This window comes from Leucoraja erinacea, chromosome 4 (genome assembly GCF_028641065.1).
Source record: "Leucoraja erinacea ecotype New England chromosome 4, Leri_hhj_1, whole genome shotgun sequence".
NCBI lineage: Eukaryota > Metazoa > Chordata > Chondrichthyes > Rajiformes > Rajidae > Leucoraja > Leucoraja erinaceus.
The window spans coordinates 3,893,666-3,912,791 of record NC_073380.1 but is presented as its reverse complement, the minus strand read 5'-3'; the positions used below and the strand labels follow the sequence as shown (position 1 = coordinate 3,912,791).

Here is a 19,126-nt window from a genome sequence, read left to right as displayed (position 1 = left end):
GAAATGTTTAAGACTTTTACAAGTAAAAGCATAAAACCAAAGTCAAAATATGTGTGAGGTGGGCGGAAGGGCCTCTCGCTGTGCTGTACGGCTCCATGACTGATTCTGTAAAATTCACCTTATGTTGAAAATTAGAAAGATGCTTATTAGTGAGTCACATAGGAGAGGAAGGAGATGAAATGGATTGGAGGAGATAAACATCAACATGTGTAAAATAATCTCCAGGCCAACTGTGGAGTCAGGTCTCACTCAATGATGAAACTAGTGCCCTCTGAGTGGGAAAGTTGTGGATAGAGGTTCCCGTCTGAAGCCTTGAGTGCACGAGTAGCCCAGCGCTCGGGGATGTTAACTGAACCAAACAATAAAGCAAATATCCATCTGGCCTTCGGCACATGTAATATATATCAGTGCCAACTTATCCAGGCATTGTAGGTAATACTTATCTCTGAGGTTTATCGCCTTTAGGGCATTCTGACATTATGAAAGGCACACATTAATGGAAGCTGCTTTCTCTTTTACATTCCAGATTATTAAATAGAGTTTTGAACCAAATAACTCAGACATCTATGCTGATTTTATAAACATTACTAGAAAATGCTGGAGTAACCCAGCGGGACAGGCAGCATCTCTGGAGAGAAGGAATGGGTGACGGTTCCGGTCGAGACCCTTCTTCAGACTTAAATTGGAAATGAGAATTCAGTTTAGTTTAGTTTAGAGATACAGGACAGAAACAGGCCCTTCGGCCCACTGAAGTATGTGTCTGGGGAACACATAAACATACTGCAGCTTTAAATGCCTGTCCCACTTACGCGACTTTTTCATAGGTTGTTGCAGGTCGCCGAAAATGTTCAACATGTTGAAAATCCAGCGGTGACCAGAACAAGGTACGACTCTTTGGGTGACTACTCACAACCTGACAAAGACGGTTGGAATAAACCCTTTAACACCAGGACAGAGAACATTAAGGAAACATTAAGCTTGTTTCTAAATTCTGTTATTTTGATGAATCCGCAACAGCGTCTACAAACTCTGGCCCATTGCTGGGAAAATGAAGAGGGAAATTGGAAGCAATTACTTTCACACAGAAGGTTAATAGAATATGAAATGCTTTTCACTGTAACTTCATAATCAAACGTCAATGGGATTGAGATAGAGATCAGACATGACCTCAGAGAAAGGTGTAGCAAGCTCCAGGGGCTAAGTGTCCTATTCTGGTTCCTATAGCAATGAGAAACGTCTTCACTTGTCTAGCACAGTACTTTTAGGCAAGGAGCTGCCAAGGCCAATCGGAGTCCTGGGGTGACATCAGTAAACTGAGGAGAAACATGCAAATTAAAGTTTCGTTTAGAGCAGTGGTTCCCAACGTGGGGTGTACGCCCCACAGGGGGGCAATTTGATTTTTAAGGGGGGCAATTGAGCACGACTGAGGAGGTCTGGGTTCAAATTATCGATTTTTATTTTTTTGGGTTTTCCATCAGGTAAACATATGTAGTTTATGTTTCAGATATTATTTTGAGTAAATAATTTTTTTCGGGTTAAAAAGGTCTTTATTGTGTAGTTATTACATAATCACCGCGCCATCGCTCTTCATGCACGTCGCACGAAGCGTGTGAGGTCATGGGAGAACCTTATTTATTGAATTGGATTTAGAAATGCGATTCAAAGAGCTTTTGCTAAGTTACCCTTATAATATCTATTTCCTCCGTTTTCTCTCAAGGGAAAGCAAGGGGGGGGCATCAGGATTTTAGAGGTGATTAGGTGGGGCATGGCCAAAAAAAGGTTGGGAACCACTGGTTTAGAGATACAGCGTGGAAACAGACCCTGCTGCCCACCACTTGTGGAGACACAAGGAACTGCAGGAGCTGCAATATTGAGTAAAGTATTGGGAGTGGGTCAGGCAGCATCTGTGGAGGGAATGGACAGATGACGTTTTGGGCTGAGACCTTTCTTCAGATATAATAAACATAGAAAATAGGTGCAGAAGGAGGCCATTCGGCCCTGCGAACCAGCACCGCCATTCATTGTGATCATGGCTGATCATCCACAATCAGTAACCCGTGCCTGCCTTCTCCCCATATCCCTTGATTCCGCTAGCCCAAGCGCTCTATCCAAATCTATTTTAAATTCATCCACTGAATTGGCCTCCACTGCCCTCTGAGGCAGAGAATTCTACAAATTCAAAACTGCCTGGGTGAAAAACTTTTTTCTCATCTCAGTTTTAAATGGCCTCCCCTTTATTCTTAGACTGTTGCCCCTGGTTCTGGACTCCATCAATAACTAAAGTTATCTTTTCTTTAATTATCTGGATCTGGCCAATGATATCTAAATCTCTATAATTATAAAACTCTGATCTTGGATGTGTGGGTGTGCATTATTTCTCCAGTTATTAGTCAAAATGTTCAAAAATCTGAAAGAACTTAGAAAATAAAACCGCTAGCTTTGGCTGATAACGTGATGGCATTACAATGGCTGCATGCTGTGTTCACGCGCTGCGAGTGATGTCACCCGGCCGTGTGGCTCGCAAGACCGGCTGCACTGTTCGCAAACCTGGTCGCTCGCCCGGCTCCCCTCCTCCGATCCTCCTCTCCTCCTCCTCTCCCCCCTCCTCCTCCTCTCCACCCCTCCTCCTCTCCTCTCCTCCTCCTCCTCTCCCTCCTTCTCCTCCTCTCCACCCCTCTCTCTCTCCCCTTCCACCCTTCCCTTTCCCCCCTCCCCTCCCCTCCCTTTCCCCCATCCCCTCTCCCCCCTCCCCCCCCCACTCCCCCCACTCCTCTCCCCCCCCTCCCCTCCCCCCCCCACTCTCTCACACCCTCTCTCCCTCCTTTCCCGCTCTCCTCCCCCTTTGCCACCCCTCTCTGCCTCCTCCACCCCCTCTCTCCCCCCTCCTCTCCCACTTCTCTCCACCCCTCTCTCCCCCTCTCCCCCTCTCTTACGCACCCCTCTTCCCCCTCCTCTCTCTCTCCCCCCTCTCCTCCTACCCCCCTCCCCTCCCACCCCCTCCCTCCCTCTCTCTCTCTGTCTCTGGCCCTCTCTGTCTCTGCCCCTCTCTCTCTGTCTCTGCACCCTCTCTCACTGCCACCTCTCTCTGCCCCCCCTCCCTCTCCAAACGCGCCTGCGAGTTGGGGGCTATGCGTGAGTGGATAGGGTAGGGATGGGGTAAAAGGAGAGAATGAATTATATTAATATAATATCAAGGTTGTTCGTGTGTGTGGGGGGGGGTGGTGTGTGTGTGTGGGGGGATGGTTAGTGTGTGTGTGTGATGCCACGGGCCACCCCCCCCCCCCACTGCAACCGCTCGTTGAGGGGATGGGACCCAACAGGTCCCCCTTGGTCTACTAAAACTTTCATCTTGTTAACCCTGCCAAAACGGTACGCAATAGCGCTACAATTTTTGGCCCACGTTAATCACCATTGTCCTGGGATGTCAGTGAAATAAGTTTAGTTTGGATTGATGTAATATTTTACAAGTTATTGACATTTTAAACTTTACAAAAATCACTTTTTAAACCACTTTTCCACTTTCCCCGCCCGTCAGCCGCATTCAGCGTTACAATGACGTCACAATGGGATCCCAAATCTAATTTACATTAAAAAACTGTGATTTTCAAAAAAACTCAGTTTTAATCCATTTCGGCTGTTTTCATTAACAGCTAACATTGTGTTTAGAATATTTGAAAGAAAAACCGCGATTTTCATTGAGAATTTCTTTTTTTTTAAATCGCGATTTTCATTGTGGGGGGGAGGGGAGTGTGGGTTAGGGGGGAGGTTTCTTTTTTTTAATCGTGATTTTCAATGTGGCGATTGGGATAGTGGGGAGGTGAGGAGTGGGAGAGCAGGGATATAGAGGGAGAGGAGTGCAGTAGAGAGGGGAGAGGGGAGAGGGACTATAACTAAAAAGGCAATACGGGTACAAAAGATGAGGTACGAAGGTAAGCTAGCCAAGAATATAAAGGAGGATAGTAAAAGCTTCTTTAGGTATGTGAAGAGGAAAAGATTGCGGTGTCAGGGGATATGGGGAGAAGGCAGGAACGGGGTACTGATTGTGGATGATCAGCCATGATCACATTAAATGGTGGTGCTGGCTCGAACGGCCGAATGGCCTCCTCCTGCACCCATTGTCTATTGTCTGTTGTCTGTTGTCTATTGAGGGGAAAGTGAGGGAGGTGAGGAGGGAGAGTAGGGGGGTGGGATAGTGGGGGAGCAGGGGGGCAGAGCGAGAGTAGGTGGGTAGAGAAGGGAGAGGGGTTATGGAGGGAGGGAGGGAGTGTCTGCGGGTAGGGGAAAGGAGAGGGAGGGAGAGGTGTGGGGGATGGGAGGAGGAGAGGGGAGAGAAGAGGGAGGGTGAAGAGGAGGGAGAGGGAATGCTGGGGATGAGGGGGGATGGAGGAGGATAGGGGTAGGAAGAGGGATGGAGAGGTAATGGTGGAGCGGAGGGGGAAGAGGGAGGAAGGGAGAGAGGGGGTGAGGGGAGGAGAAGCAGAGGAGGGTTGGTGGAGGGTGGGGAGAGAGCGGATAACGGAGGAGGGGAATAGGGAACTGAAGAGGGAGAGTGAGATGCGTTGACATTGATCTTATTCTTTACAAGTTATTGCCATTTTGAATTTAAAACCGTCACAGTCGTGCTCCCACTTGCCGGCCGCGCCTGCGCAGTTGGTGGATGGTTATAGTGACTCGCGTCACAACGGGGATCTCTGACCTCACAACGGGAACCCCGTCAGCCACACCTGCGCAGTTGGCGTATAGGTTAGTGGTGGAACATTGGTGGAATATGGACAGGACCCAACGGGTCCGCACCTAGTCTAGTAACCTCTAATTTTCCAAACTTCTCAGGTTTATGACAGATTATAAATCGTTTTCATGCCTTTTAAGTGCCTACTTTAATCTTTATGGGATATTGCTGTTGTCAACATTGATAAACGTCATTTGAACTGCTCTATATTGAAATGGTGAAAAGCTGATAAGATGTATATCTTGGATCTTGGACTGAAATCTATGTGTATCCAATTAGGGTGAATTTGAAGAAGATGATGCTCTCCAGATGAAAGAAATACCTTAATTTGTTGTTTTCTCAGTTTGAAGAATCCTTTTATATGGATGGAGTTTCAACACTTTAGGTACATGCTTAACCAATTTCCTTTGAAAAAAAATATTATTATTGATAAACAGGACATGTTGAACTTTGTTTTGTTCATATCTGTAAAGATAACTGCCAATAACAAATACAAAAATCTTAAAGCAGTGTTTTTAGTTGCTGGTTAACATCACTGAATGGGATGTTTGGTCAGCCTTCAGCACCTCTGTGGCATTTTTATGCTCCTAATATTTCTCCTAACCATTAAATGATTTTATAAAGACAAAAATGAAGGATGAGAAGCACCAGGAGTGGAAATTAATGAAGAAACAAAGAATTGCAGGTACACAAAAGTGCTGGAGAAACTCAGCGGATGAGACAACATCTATGGAGCAAACGAAATAGGCAACGTTTCGGGCAGAAACCCTTCTTCAGACTGATGTGGGGCGGGGGGGGGAGAAGAAACGAAGAGAAGGAGCCAGAGGGCTGAGGGAGAGCTGAGAAGTGGAGGAGACAGCAAGGGCTACCGGAAATTGGAGAAGTCAATGTTCATGCTGCTAGGGTGCAGACTGCCCAAGCGGAATATGAAGTGCTGCTCCTCCAATTTCCGGTGGTGCTCACTCTGGCCATGTAGGGGGCCCAGGGCAGAAAGGTCAGATTCGGAATGGGAGAGGGAGATGAAGTGCTGAGCCACCGGGAGATCAGGTTGTTTAATGCGGACCTAGCGGAGGTGTTGGGCGAAGCGATCGCCAAGCCTACGCTTGGTCTCTCCAATGTAGATCAACTGACATCTAGAGCAGCGGATGCAATAGATGAGGTTGGAGGAGATGCAGGTGAACCTCTGTCGCACCTGGAACGACTGCTTGGGTCCTTGAATGGAGTCGAGGGGGGAGGTAAAGCGACAAGTGTAGCATCTCTTGCGGTTGCAAGGGAAAGTGCCCGGGGAGGGGGTGGTGCGGGTGGGAAGGGAAGAATTGACCAGGGAGTTACGGACGGAGCGGTGTCTGCGGAAGGCAGACAGGGGTGGAGATGGGAAGATGTGGCGAGTAGTGGGGTCACGTTGGAGGTGGCGAAAATGATGGAGGACTATTTATTGTATGTGACGGCTAGTGGGGTGGAAGGTGAGGACTAGGGGGACTCTGCCCTTGCTCCGAGTGGGGGATGGGGAGTAGGAGCAGTGTTACGGGGTATTGAAGAGACCCTGGGAGAGCCTCATCTATAGTAGGGGAGGGGGAACCCCCGTTCCCTGAAGAATGAGGACCTTTCCGATGCCCTGGTGTGGAACATCTCATCCTGGGCGCAGATGCGGCATAGACGGAGGAATTGGGAGTAGGGGATGGAGTCCTTACAGGAAGCAGGGTGGGAAGAAGTGTGGTCTAGATAGCCAACTGCAGATAGTGCTTTGTACCAAAGAGAGACACAGTGCTGGAGTAACTCAGCGGGTCAGGCAGCATCTGTGGAGAACATGGATAGGTGACGTTTCACAGAGTGCTGGAGTAACTCAGTGGGTCAGGCAGCATCTGTGGCGAACATGGATAGGTGATGTTTTACAGAGTGCTGGAGTAACTCAGTGGGTCAGGCAGCATCTGTGGAGAACATGGATAGGTGACGTTTCACAGAGTGCTGGAGTAACTCAGCGGGTCAGGCAGCATTTGTGGAGAAAACGATTACGCGACGTTTTGGGTTGAGACCCTTCTTTAGACTGACTCGACCTAATTTAAGGAGGCTGTAGCTCTCCTGCTGCAGTTTGCTCAGGTTAGCCATTGCAGCTCGGAAAAGACCAGCTACAGCTTAAATAAAAGCTGCAGATACTGACTCCCTATCCCATGATCCTATCCCATCTCAGACGAGAATTCAGAACTCTGAAGAAGGGTCTCAACCCAAAACGTCACCCATTCCTTCTCTCCAGAGATCCTGCCTGTCCCGCTGAGTTATTCCAACATTTTGTGTTTCCCTATCCCATGATCTTTGCACACAACATTGCATTTGTCATCTCCACCTGTAATAAAGAAATATAAAATGCAAATAAGATAAGTTTACAGATGACACGTGATCCATATCCCTCCACACACTGCATCTCCATGCACCTATCTAAAAGCCTTAAATGGCACTAATGTACCTACCTTCACCAGCACCTTTGGCTCCCTGCACTCAACACTATCTGCCCATACATTGTCTTTAAACTTCATCCCTTTACCTAAAAGCTATGCTCTCTAGTCTGATATCTGTGATTTGGATGAGAATGTACAAGACATGATGAGTAAGTTTTCAGATGACCGAAAGTAGGTGACATCTTCGATAGGGAATATGCAAAGTTCCCCTTTAGTTCAGTTCAAGTTCAGTTTAGTGTATTGCCGCATATACAGTGAAAAGCTTTTGTTGCGTACTAACCAGTCAGAGGAAAGACAATATATGATTACAATCAATCCATTTACAGTGTATAGATACATGATTAGGGAATAACATTTAGTGCAAGGTAATGCCCATGGCATTGGGGGTAGAGAGCTGACATGAATAGAAAATTGGTTGGGAAACAAAGAGGAGGGATTAACGGGTCCCTTTCAGAAGGCCAGGCAGTGACTAGTGGGGTACCACAAGGGTCGGTGCTGGGACCGCAGCTATTTACAATATACATTCATGATTTAGATGAAGGGATTAAAAGTAACATTAGCAAATTTGTAGATGACACAAAGATGGGTGGAAGTGTAAACTGTGAAGAGGATGCTATGAGGATGCAGAGTGATTTGGGCAGGTTGGGTGAGTGGGCAGATGCAGTGTAATGTGGATAAATGTGAGGTTATCCACTTTGGTGGCAAGAACGGGAAGGCAGATTATTATCAGAATGGAGTCAGGTTAGGAAAAGGGGAAGTACAATGAGACCTGGGTGTCCTTGTTCATCAGTCACTGAAAGTAAGCAGTCCGAAGAAGAGTTTCGGCCCAAAACGTTACCTATCTCCTTCACTCCATTGATGCTGCTGCACCCGCTGAGTTTCTCCAGCATTTTTGTGTACCTACCGAAAGTAAGCATGCAGGTACAACAGGCTGTGAAGAAAGCTAATGGCATGTTGGCCTTCATAACGAGAGGAGTTGAGTATAGGAGCAAAGAGGTCCTTCTGCAGTTGTGCAGGGCTCTGGTGAGAAGTATTGTGTGCAGTTTTGGTCTCCTAATTTGAGGAAGGATATTCTTGCTATTGAGGGAGTGCAGTGTAGATTCACGAGGTTATTTCCCGGGATGGCGGGACTATCATATGATGAAAGAATGGAGCGGCTGGGCTTGTATTCACTGGAATTTAGAAGGATGAGAGGAGATCTTATAGAAACATATACAATTATTAAGGGATTGCACGCGCTATTGGATTGGACAAATTATTAAGGGATTGGAACTTGGGAGTGCTGGTGCAGGATTCCCAAAAATGTAATCTGCAAGTTGAATCGGTAGTAAAGAAAGCTAACTCAATCCTAGCATTTATTTCAAGAGGGCTTGTATACTGTAACGGCCCTGCTGTTCCTTTGGATCGATCAATGATGTGGAGAGGGGAACATGCTGCATGGGCAACAGCCTGTCCTCCATTTGACATCGCCCAGGCTTGCATCCGACCAGGATGTATCACCCATGGTCAGTCATGACTGAGGGGCCTACTACTAATATACAAAAACAGGGATGTATTGCTGAGGCTCCATAAGGCGCTGGTCAGGCAGCATTTGGAATATTGTGAGTAATTTTGGGCAACATATCTGAGGAAGGATCTGTAGAAGGTCCAGAGGTTTATAAGAATGATTGCAGGAATGAGTGGGTTAACCTATGATGAGCATTTATCGGCACTGGTCCTGTAATCGCTGGAGTTTAGAAGAATGAGGGTGATTTTTCAATTCTCATTGAAACATATAGAATAGTAAAAGGCTTGGATAGAGTGAATGTGGAGAGGATGTTTCTACTAGTGGGAGAGTCTAAGACTAGAGGTCACAGCCTTAGAATTAAAGGACGTACTTTTAGGAAGGAGATGAGGGGAAAATTATTTAGTCAGGGGGTGGTGAATCTGTGGAATTCTTTACCACAGAAGGCTGTAGTGGATATCTTTAAGGCAGAGATAGATCGATTCTTGATTCGTACGGGTGTCAGGGGTTATGGGGAGAAGGCAGGAGAACGGGGTTAGGAGGGAGAGACAGATCAGCCATGATTGAATGGCGGAGTAGACTTGATGGACTGAATGACATAATTCTACTCCTATCACACGACCTTATGACCTTATGTTGGCCGGTGTGGGCAAGTTGTGCTGAAGGGCCTGTTTCCACACTGTATCACTCTATGACTCTATGAGGTGGGGCTAGTGTAGCTGGGACATGTTGGGCAAGTTGGGCTGAAGGGCCTGTTTCCACTCTATGACTCTATGGTACCAAGTTAAATCTCTTCTGTCTGCACATGACAGAATCTGAATCTGAATCTGAATCTGAATCTGACCCAAATCCCTCATTTGGAATAGGTAGAGGTTGAGTAGGAATTTGGAATATTGTGTTCAGTTTTGGTCACTTTGCTGGAGGAAGGATGTTAAGCTGGAAAGGTTTACTAGGATGTTGCCAGACGTTGAGGCCTGAGCTATAGGGAGAGGTTGAGCTGCCTCCGACTAACACAATGTTTAAGAAACATTGGGACAGGTACATGGATAAGATAGGCTTAGGGGGATATGGGCCAAACGCAGGTAGATACGACTAGTGTAGATGTGGCATGTTGGTCGGCCTAGGCAAGTTGGGCTGAAGGGCCAGTTTCCATGCTATATGACTATGAATTTATTCCTTGGAGTGCAGGAGGCTGAGGAGTGAACCTATACAAGTGTATGGACAAATTGAGCCAAACGGCCTGCTTCTGTGCTGTCTGACCCTATGGCATTCCCTGCATATCCATGTGTCCATCTGAAAGCCTCTTAAATACCACTATTGTATCAGCCTCCACCACCGCACCTGACAGCTCGTTCCAGGCACCCACCACCCTCTGCAAAAAACTTGCTCCACACAAGTCCTTTGAACTTTACCCTCTAACCTTCAGCTACGTGCTCTAATGGTTTACATCTGCACCCTTGGGAATTGAGTTCAATTCAGATAATCGTGAGGTGCTGCATCTTGTTGAGTCAAACCAAGGCAAGGCTCAGGCAGTAAATGGTCGGGCCCTGGTGAATGTTGTAGAGCAGAAATAGCTCGGGGTGCAAGTAATGGTTCCTTGAAAGTTGTGACGCAGGTAGACAAAGTAACGAAGGGTGGTGACCAGGACATTTGGCACCGGGCAGGATATGAGTACAGAAGTTTAGAAGACATGCTACAGCTGTACAGTTGTACAAGACATTGGCAGCGACATGTGTGGTGGAATGCACATAGCCACTTGGAGGCTGAAGCTGGTTGATAAAGGATACTTAAAAGACACTTGTTTAGGTACATGGTTAGGAGAGTTTCGAAGAGATGTAGGCCATGTTCAGGCAAGTGGGACTAACTTAGTTAGACAATTTGGTTGCCTTGGACGAGTTGGGCCAAAGGACCTATTTCTGTGCTGTCTGTGCAATTTAATTTAGTTTAGTGATACAGCGCGGAAACAGGCCCTTCGGCCCACCGAGTCTGTGCCGACCAGCGATCCCCGCACATTAATACTATCCTGCACATACCAGGGACAATTAATACTTATACCAAGTATACAAACCCAAGCCAATTAACCTACAAACACGCACGTCTTTGGAGTGTGGGAGGAAACCGAAGATCTCGGAGAAAACCCACGCAGGTCACGGGGAGAATGTACAAACTCCGTACAGACAGCTCTTGTAGTCGGGATCGAACCCGCGTCTCTGGCGCTGCAATCGCTGTAAGGCAGCAACTCAACCGCTGCGCCACCGTGCCGCATGTTTACTTTTAGCTTTGAGATGCAGCATGGAAACAGACCCTTCGGCCCATCAAGCCAACACCAACCATCTATCACCTGTTCACACGCTTTCTTTGTTATCCCATCCACTCCCTACACTCCAGCGGGCAATTTACAGAAGCAGTTTAACCTGCAAACCTACATCTTTGGGGTGAGCAGAGTCAGATTTAGCTTTCAGCTAGAGTTCAAGACTTGAATATATTTCTAAGCGCTCGAATGGTAAACTTTGATGACTTTTTAATGCAGTTCAAGGTCAGGTCAAAGAGAAAACCAGGCCAAAACAAGACACACATCAATAAACAGTGCAGTCAGCAACTCTGTATACGTGCAAGAATTTACAGAGCAGCAAAAGGTATCATTTTTCAGCTATTCTTGTTTTTTGACAATTTTCACATTCCTTTATCTCCTGAAGCATTTTGATTTTGAAATTTTAAATTCTTGAGTTCAAATTCCTCCAAGATCTCACCCTCATAGTTTAACACTAATCAGCACAAAATGAACCATGAAATATGAGCTCCCCTGCGTTATTATCTGTCCGCAGAGAATGAGCATAATTCATTGCGATTCCTTTGAGATTGTGGCAATGACCTGCTTTCCTGAAATTACTCTGGTCTGGATGTGAAAATGTCCTCAATGTTAATAGTTGCAGAGTTTTACAGAAGGAATGATCAAGGAAGGAATGATATGTAACCAAGTCAGGACGGTTGGAAACTGGGGAGGGAGGAGATGGTCTTCAATATGGTGGCAAATGTCCTAATTGGCAGAAATAACAGGTTTGGAAGGTGCTGCCCAGAATCCTTGGTGAATTGTAAAAGTACATCTTGCAAGTGTTACAAGTGACTGTGATACTTGTGGGAGAAGGAATGAATATTTAAAATTATAGATGGATGTATTGTAAATCGACCAGGCTACCTTTCCCCAGACAATCTTGAGCTTTTACAGGTTCAAGCACCGGGTTATTCATCAAACTGCAATGCAGAATTTAATTAACACGCCAACTGCACTCCGCTACAATGAATGAACTGGAGGTGGGAGTTCAAATCCCACCTGAATTTTAATTTAGTTAATGGAATAAATCTTGTGTAAAATAAAAAGACCACTCATGCAATGATAATGTTTTAGATTTAAAACCCATTAATCTTTAGTTGTAAAACACATTCATCTAAAATGGGATCTTAAAAGCCATTTGCCTTCCTTTCTGAAAAATATCTGTGCTTTACCCATTCTGGGTGATATGAGGCTTTGGATTAGCTTTCTTTGACTTTCATTTGTCCCCTAAATAAGCCTAGAAATCAAAGGTATTGCAATAAATTGTTATATAAAACTTCTAAGAAGAAAATCGGACTGGCCATTTTGTCACCTAGGATATGGACATAGCAAACGTTCACCATCTTGGGTACCATCCATTTATTTAGCCCAGAGGTCCCAGAGAATGTGTAAACTCCGCACAGCATCTGTAGTCAGGATCAAACCCAGATGTCTGGCCCCTGTAAGGCAGCAGCTTACTGCTGCACCACTCCTGCCCCATCGATGAAGCCTCCACATCCTTTGTGTAATGGGGTGACCAGAACTACACAAGTACTCTAAATGTGGCTCAACTAAAGTTTTATAAAGCTGCAACATGACTTCCCAGTTTTTATACTCGATCTCTCTGTATAATATCGCTCCCAAGAGCCCTGCCATTACTTGTACACATTCTCCATTTGTCCCTTTTTATTGGCACTTGCCATTGCTCCACCCAAATGTATCATATTATATCCTTTGACAACCTTCCTTACAGTCCACAACTCCACTAATCTTTGTCTCATCTGAAACTTATTAATCAGACTGCCCTAACCCCATATTTTCAACCTCTCCTTGAGGCTAATATTCTGCAAACCAGGCATTATTCTGGTAAATATCTTCTGCACCCTCTCCAAAGCTTCCAATTCCTTCCTGTAATGGGGTGACCAGAACTGCAGACTATACTCCAAATACCATGACTTCCTGATTCTTATATTCAATGCTCTGAACGATGAAGGTAAGCAGATATTATATATATTCTTTACCACTCTATAGACCCCAAGATCCCTCCATATATCAATGCCGTTAAGGGTCATGCCATTAATTCTATATTTCCTATTTACATTTGACCTCTCAAAGTTCAACACCTCACACTTGCTCGGAATAAACGCCATGCATTGGTCCATCAATTTCTGTAGTTGATCTTTCTCCCGCTGTATACTTTGACAGCCTTACTTAGTTCACAACGCCACCAATGTTGGTGACATCTGCAAACTCAATAACCAACCAATCTACATTTAGGTCAGAGTCTTTTATAAAAATCACAAACAGGAGAGGTCCCAGCACCGATCCTGGCAGAACTCTAGTGATCACAGACCTCCAGCCTGAATATTATCCATCCACCAAGAGCAAGCCAGATCTGAATGCAAACAACCAAATCACTGTTTGATATTCTATATGCTACCACAAAGTGAAATATTCTTTATACACGGGTCCTGGTCTTTGTAAGATAAATATAGTCCACACTGTCTAAAACCATGTGATCAGATGTCACATGAAAGAAATGCTTTCAACTCGACCTTCTGATTTTAATTAAAAGTTTCAAACCTGCCCTGATCTATTGGTGCTACATTTATTATTACTTCTTCGTTCGAGCTTTGCTAGATGCGGATTCTATTTCACGATCCGTCCTACCCTGCAACTTGTCCATTTGCCAAGGAATGGTATTTAATGTTACCTGAAGCCAAGCATCAGTGTAACCCAGCCAAACAAACATAGATCAGCACCAACAAGTACTTCTCATTTATTACAGGCATAAAAAAATATTTGACCGATTGTACTCTATGAGCCTAATTTCATCAGCTGCTGTTTATTCACTGAATCACAGAACATACACATGACAAACATGGAAAAACAAGAATATTAAAAACAACCTGCTGGTTCAGCCTAATCCATCTCAGATTACATGTGGGTGTACAGAAACAAACTCCTGCCCACGTTACATCATCTCTAGGGGGAGGGGAATAGTGGAAAATAAACCATTTCAGTCAGTTTTGGAAAACAGGTGAAGAAAAACAGAGAAACTAAGGAAATGTGTAAGACTGATAGGCTGGTTATAGTTTTTGTAACTTGATCCCGCAAGATGTTAATGACATGGAGAAGCTCAGTAAAGTTTCAGAGGTAACATCCAAGTTAACATACTGTAGTGATTTTACAGTTGTAACCACAGTCAGAGTCAGTGTTTGCAGAGGTGAGATAATTAGTGCTAGCGTTGAGAGAGATCGGATTGTCCCCCATGGGAAATGCAGAAAGTTAGCACTTGAGTACAGTCAATAATGAGAAGGGCACATTTACAACGGAGATGAGGAAACACTTTCACACAGAGAGTTGTGAGTGTGTGGAATTCTCTGCCTCAGAGGGCGGTGGAGGCCGATTCACTGGATGATTTCAAGAGAGAGGTAGATTTAGCTCTTAGGGCTAACGGAATCAAGAGATATGGGGAGAAGGCAGAAACGGAGTACTGATTGTGGATGATCAGCCATGATCACAGTGAATGGCGGTGCTGGCTTGAAGAACCAAACGGCCTACTCCTGCTCCTATTGTCTATTGTCTATTGAATGTTAGCCTTCAATGTAACTGCAATGGAGTATCAACGTTTTGTCAAAATACCTGTGATGGAGCGGGCAGTGTGGTGGGGGGGTCAGTACATGATGGAGCGGGCAGCGTCCACCATGTTTTGTAACCTCCTACCTTCCTTGGCGTCCGATTTGCCGAACCATGCCATGATGCAAGCAGCCAATATGCTCTTTGCTGTTCACCTGTAGAAGTTCAAGAGAGCATTCATCAACCTACTGAATCTCCTCCTAAGGAAGTAGAGGCATTGATGGGCTTTCTACCTAAGTTTACCACAATAATTCCAAAGATAAAGTGTGTGTTTCCCGAGTTCTGATTGAGCGAAGTTTATAAGAATGAGAGGTGATCTTATTGAAAGGCAGAATTCCGAGCTGGGCTTATTAATTGTGGAACTTGATAATTCTGGGGAATCTAATTTAGGATGGAGGGGTGCCCATATAAATATGCGGAAAAGAAGAATTCCTTTTCTCTAGGGCTGGGAATTTTGAAATTTTGTTTCTGAGAGAGTTATTTTTGGCCTTTAATGGAATCAGTGGCAGTGGTGAAGGAAGAGTGGTGATGAGTTGATTGATTGGATAATACAGGCCTCATGTTGGCATTTCCTACTTTCTTGTTTAACTGGCAGTGGGGGGTGTGGCAGATAGAGGAGATGATCGGTGGCAGTGAGCAGGCTTGGGTTCACCTCCTATGCCCTTGGAGACGCTCTGGGGGTTCCGTGATCATGTGTGGGAGGCACCACGGGACACTGAGGCTGAGCGGTTGCTGTGTGAGGTGAGGGATGATGTGTCCAGGTCTATCGGTGGAGGCCCTGCAGCAGCCTGGGACTTGATTAGATTGGGTGCCACTCCAAGAGGCCCAGCGCATGGATCAGACGAGGCCTGCAGTGGCACGGAGCGGCAGAGCAGCGATGGAGGATGTCGACAACATCACCTGGCCAGGTGACCTCCACAACAGTATCACCACCAGGACAAAGGGCATTTATGGCCAGGTTAAAGACTTTACATTTAACAACTCTGAACTTTAAGATGCAGATGATGTTGTAAACGTGGCAGCTCTTGTGTACTGCCTCAGTGTAATCCACTATTCATAGTACATATGATTGTGCTTATGTATAGTAAGATTTTGACTGAATGCAGCATAGGAATTTCACAGAACCTAGGTACATGTGACAATAATGTACCATTGAACTGAATTCACCATTGAATTGTGAATCTATTAGCAACTTCTGTAGCCTTGAATCTCACCAGGGCCTGCCGGGAGACAACAATCAGGCATTATTGGGCCCAGCACCTGCACCTTCAGTCCCAGGCATTTACTCCTCCATCACCCTTACAACAAAAAATGACTTTCCTTCATGCATTACTCCAGAGCAAAGAACATAAAGGGAACCAAGTCATCTCATCATCAAACCATGAGTTGTTGAGATTTTCAGCATCTGGTCTCTTTTGATTTTGTCCGTTGCTGGGACTATGTTGTAGTTGGGGCTATGATGCAGTTGGGGCTATGATGTAGTTGGGGCTATGAAGTAGTTGGGACTATGATGTAGTCGGGGCTATGATGTAGTCGGGACTATGATGCAGTTGGGACTATGATTCAGTTGGGGCTTTGCTGGGACTATGATGTAGTTGGGGCTATGATGCAGTTGGGACTATGATGCAGTTGGGGCTATGATGTAGTTGGGGTTATGATGTAGTTGGGGCTATGATGTAGTTGGGGCTATGATGTAGTTGGGACTATGATACAGTTGGGGCTATGATGTAGTTGGGGCTATGATGTAGTTGGGGCTATGATACAGTTGGGGCTATGATGTAGTTGGGGCTTTGCTGGGACTATGATGCAGTCGGGGCATGGGGATCTGAGGGAAGGCTAGCAAGCATGTCGATAACAATTGGGTGGGAGGGGATTGGCAACACAAGGAACCTCTGTCCCCTTGATGTGCCTCCTAACAAGTTACACATTCATATTGCCATTGTGTGCAACTTTCTCGGTTATTAAAGTCCTATTGCATTGATTGGACAATGCACAAACCTGCTGATGAACTAAAGTGATGCCTGCGATGCGATGTGCCTTGCAACAGCAGCAATGAGTTTGATTGGTCTGGCCCAGTGATGTGTTTACATTAATGACATGTTGGATTCAATATGCTGCAGAGAGGAGCTCTGCAGAAATCTCAAATATTATGTGGGTGCAGTGGTAGAGCTGCTGCCTCATAACGCAGAGACCCAGTTTCTATCCTGACCTTGGGTGCTGTCTGTGTAGAGTTTGCACGTTCTCCCGGGGACCGCATAGGTTTCCTCCGGGCGCTCCGGTTCCTATCCACATCCCAAAGATGTGTGAGCTTGTAGGATAATGGACCCTCTGTAAATTTCCCCAAGTGGAGTGAGTGGATGAGAAAATACGATAACATGGAACAAGTCGATGGTCGCTGTGAACTCAGTGGGCCAAAGGGGCCGTTTCCATGCTGTATCTCTAAACTAAATGAAATTAGTACAAAATTAAATATTTTTAAACACTGTGTTATTCCAACAGATCTGAACAATAAGATTTTTTAATGATTTAAATTAATTCAAAATATACACATTGAACTAATTTCTACATATTTGATTATAATCTTATCTTTTCATGTCTTTACATGCAGAAGAAACTAGTTAATCTAGATGAGGACCTGCTGATGAGTGCCAATGACAAGAATTCTCATTGTGAGCTCATCCAGGATGTGGGCGGCAGGTAGCAGAGATCAGCAGCCTGGACATAGGGCACAAGTTGAATCAGGAGTTAAAATTGGCATGTAGCAAAAGTAATGCTGTGGTTGTTACAGGTAGACTGGGAAAATCAGGTTGGTACTGGACCCAAAGAAAGGGACTTTGTAGAGTGCCTTTGTGATGGATTCTTAGAACAGCTTGTCTTAGACTGAAATGGACCATGAATGCTCCTCTCCTCAGAGCACGGCTGCCTGCGGTATCAGTTCCTGTGGATTGGAGGGTACCTAATGTTATCCCAATTTTTAAGACAGGCGGGAGAGAGAAAACAGGGAATTATAGACCAATTAGCCTGACATCAGTGGTGGGGAAGATGCTGGAGTCAATTATAAAAGATGAAATAGCCGAACATTTGATTAGCAGTAGCAAGATCGGTCCGAGTCAGCATGGATTTATGAAGGGGAAATCATGCTTGACTAATCTTCTGGAATTTTTTGAAGATGTAACTAGGAAACTGGACAAGGGAGAGCCAGTGGATGTAGTGTACCTGGATTTTCAGAAATCATTTGATAAGGTCCCACATAGGAGATTAGTGGGCAAAATTAGGGCACATGGTATTGGGGGTAGAGTGCTGACATAGATAGAGAAGTGGTTGGCAGACAGGAACCAAAGAGTAGGGATTAACGGGTTCCTTTCAGAATGGCAGGCAGTGACTAGTGGGGTACCGCAAGGCTTGGAGCTGGGACCACAGATATTTACAATATACATCAATGATTTGGATGAAGGGATTCAAAGTAACATTAGCAAATTTGCAGATGACACAAAGCTGGGTGGCAGTGTGAACTGTGAGGCGGATGCTATGAGAATGCAGGGTGACTTGGACAGGTTGGGGGAGTGGGCAGATGCATGGCAGATGCAGTTTAATGCGGATAAATGTGAGGTTATCCACTTTGGTAGCAAAAACAGGAAGGCAGGTTACTATCTAAATGGCGTCAAGTTGGGAAAAGGGGAAGTACAACGGGATCTGGGGGTCCTTGTTCATCAGTCTATGAAAGTAAGCATGCAGGTACAGCAGGCAGTGAAGAAAGCGAATGGCATGTTGGCCTTTACAAGAAGAGGAATCGAATATAGGAGCAAAGAGGTCCTTCTGCAGTTCAGAGCCCAAGTGAGACCACACCTGGAGTATTGTGTGCAGTTTTGGTCCCCTAATTTGAGGAACGACATTCTTGCTATTGAGGGAGTGCAGCGTAGGTTTACAAAGTTAATTCCCGGGATGGCGGGACTGCAAAGATGTCCTTCTGCAGTTCAGAGCCCAAGTGAGACCACACCTGGAGTATTGTGTGCAGTTTTGGTCCCCTAATTTGAGGAAGGACATTCTTGCTAATGAGGGAGTGCAGCGTAGGTTTACAAGGTTAATTCCCGGGATGGCGGGACTGTCATATGCTGAGAGAATGGAGCAGCTGGGCTTGTACATTCTGGAGTTAAGAAGGATGAGAGGGCATCTCATTGAAACATATAAGATTGTTAAGGGTTTGGACACGCTAGAGGCAGGAAACATGTTCCCGATGATGGGGGAGTCCAGAACCAGGGGCCACAGTTTAAGAATAAGGGGTAAGCCATTTAGAACGGAGACGAGGAATCACTTTTTCTCACAGAGAGTGGTGAGTCTGTGGAATTCTCTGCCTCAGAGGACGGTGGAGGCCGGTTCTCTGGATGCTTTCTAGAGAGAGCTAGATAGGGCTCTTAAAGATAGCGGAGTCAGGGGATATGGGGAGAAGGCAGGAACGGGGTACTGATTGGGGATGATCAGCCATCATCACA

At 45.5% G+C, this 19,126-nt stretch overlaps 1 long non-coding RNA gene across 1 annotated transcript in view; it reads right to left on the bottom strand.

Moving 5' to 3' along the window:
* Positions 1 to 18,544, bottom strand: part of LOC129696104 (uncharacterized) — a 34,521-nt gene extending 15,977 nt beyond the window's left edge. The window contains exons 1-2 of the long non-coding RNA XR_008723278.1: positions 16,846 to 18,544; positions 14,724 to 14,791 (exon numbers count right to left, since the gene is read on the bottom strand). This is a non-coding gene — a long non-coding RNA (uncharacterized LOC129696104). The remainder of the gene's footprint in view (positions 1 to 14,723; positions 14,792 to 16,845) is intronic.
* Between the last annotated feature and the right edge of the window lie 582 nt (positions 18,545 to 19,126).